A 2,617-nucleotide genomic window follows, 5' to 3' on the forward strand; every position below is an offset into this window, starting at 1 on the left:
AGAGCCGACGTCGCTCGTTACGTGAAGCACTGCAGGACATGCATCGCCAGCAAAACTGACAATAAGCCACCAGCTGGACAAATGGCAGGCCGACCGAACATCACCAGGCCCTGGCAACTTATCTGCATCGACATTGTTGGCAAGCTTCCGCGCTCGACGCAGGGTCACGAGTATATTATGACAGTGGAGGATTATTTTAGTAAGTTCGTTTTGTTATTCCCACTGCGTAAGGCCGTCGCAAAGTCTATGGCGAAGTTACTGGAAGATCACGTGTTCTGTGTATTTGGGGTGCCTGAAGTCTTGGTGTGTGACAATGGGAAACAACTGGTTAGTCGTGAACTGAGTGACATGCTGCAGAGGTATGGAGTTCGGGTGCAGTTTACTTCCCTTTATCATCCCCAGGCTAATGCGGTGGAGAGACGACATCGGACCCTCAATATGATTCTGAGGTCATATACGACGGACAACCATAGACACTGGGACAAAGACCTCCAAAAGGTGGCATGTTGTCTTCGGACATCGAAACACGAGACCACCAACCAAACGCCATTCTTTATAAATTTCGGTCGCGAAATTCGTTTAGATGGGCGACCCCGCTCTGTACCAACAGCCGAGGAGGAAGTCGAACCACCCTCACCAGAACACCGTGCTACTGCTTTTGGAGAACTGTACAAGGATATTCGCAAACGACTTGATAAGGCTTTTGAACGCAACCGCCGAATTTACGACCTACGACACCGGAAGGTACAATTTTCGGAGGGCCAGCGGGTTTGGCGAAGGAATATGGCACAATCGAATGCCGCTGCGTATGTCACCTCCAAGCTATTGCCTAAGTTTGTAGGGCCATTTGTGATTCGGAAACGCTTGAACCCCTGGAATTACGAATTAGAGGACCTTCAAGGTAAGAGAAGTGGAGTTTGGAACATCAAAGACCTTAAGGAAGACCCCGGAGATCCCCCCGACGTGTAAACCCCAGCAATGTCTGGCCAGGGTAACCTGCTACGGTGATATGGGTAGTCCGTACAGCCAGTTTTCCCAGTGTGGATTTCAGTAGCGTCTGCACCAGAGTGGTCGGCTACCGAAATCAGCCACTTCGGCGTCTGTCTTCGAAGAAGCGGTCGTGTGGTTGTGTCCAATAATGAGCTGTTATCGTGTCTGTCTCCAGAGGAGCGACGTTAATAGTGTCATCGTTCGTGTATTTTTGTATCTTTGGATCTGTGGTTTTCTTGATGGTTTTGGTGTTGATATTTGTAGATGGTATAATTGTCGTAAAGTCGAAGTAGTTCGCAACGCCGACAAACCTCTTTTGTTTAAGGCTAGGTTGACACCGAATTTTCCTGTGTGGAGTGGAGATTCGTTTTGCGGTGTGCTACGTTGATTAGTCCTTGTATGAGGTGTAGTTTTGATTCCATCGGCTGTGTTACTGTATTGGGGATCATTCGCAATTTGGTTTGGTTGTTCTTTGGTATATTGTGATTGATTCCGTTTTGGTTTAGGATTTGACAGTTTGTACGGGTAGGTGCGATTCGTTAGGTTGTTTTCCGCTGCAGTCGGGATGTTGAGTCGTATCGATCTGTACCTCAGCCTCTTATACAGCTAGTGAAGTTCCGAAGTTGGCATTGGCGCCTTGATTAGGGAGTTTGATTCGGTCTTCCATTGGCTATACAGGTGTTCGGCTACGTCTTCTTTTCTTTTGTTGTTGACAATTATGTATTGAGAACTTTTGTCTCACTAAGGAGCTATGATGCAAGGAGTCGAGGGTCCGAGCTGAGCCTTTGACCTCATGTTGTGATGATCCGGTCGATTTTCGTGGTCGTCGGTGAACTTTTGACACTCCGTTGTATTGTTCTTTTCGAGAGAGTTTTATTTTGATTTTGTTTAGTGGTTTTTGTTTTGACGAGAGGATCAAGCGCCCAACCTTTAAGGTAGCTGCATAATTTAGAGTGTGGGCACAAGGGTGATCCAATCGCTCGTAACAAATGTAATATTTTCGGGTTTTAGTAAGTTGTGGAGAACATTAGGTTGAGAAGTACAAATTTCGCCGATACCTCACACTGAGAAATTTTGGGAAAATTTCTAACGAGGAAAGGGTGGGATTTATGTAACGGTATAAATTTGTGTTAGGGATTTGTAACGTGACAATTTCGAGTTAAACGGGAAGGTGTTAGAAAGGGTTGATTTTCGAGACCTTTTGACTCCTGTAATTTATTGGTTGCCTATTTTAGTGTAACCGCATGGCGAGTTACATTGTCCGTTACGAATTCTGCTCAATTATGTTTATAGTTACCAGTTTGTTAGGTACCAGTTCGGAGGTGACTGGAGGAATACGTTTGAGCCTCAGAATTTTAGCTGGAGGACTGCTACAAGTTCCTCAGGGTTGTCTAGGTTGCAACTCTTTAGTTTTCATCTTTGCTTCAACTTTTCTAACTTCTATTTTCTTCCTTTTCACAACCACGTTAGCCTGCTTGGTGTTGATCGTGTCGTGGGTCGTTCTTCTTTTTGACCGCAACATCAACGGTGCTACTCTTGCTATTTTTGTCTTCTGGCGATTGTTTATTTTGTTCATAGTGTGCGTTGAGGTCTACGATTGGTTGATGAATAATTTTCCAGCTGTTTA

This window comes from Gnatocerus cornutus, unplaced genomic scaffold (assembly GCF_029298725.1).
Source record: "Gnatocerus cornutus isolate USDA-ARS CGAHR unplaced genomic scaffold, icGnaCorn1.1 ctg00000061.1, whole genome shotgun sequence".
Lineage (NCBI taxonomy): Eukaryota > Metazoa > Arthropoda > Insecta > Coleoptera > Tenebrionidae > Gnatocerus > Gnatocerus cornutus.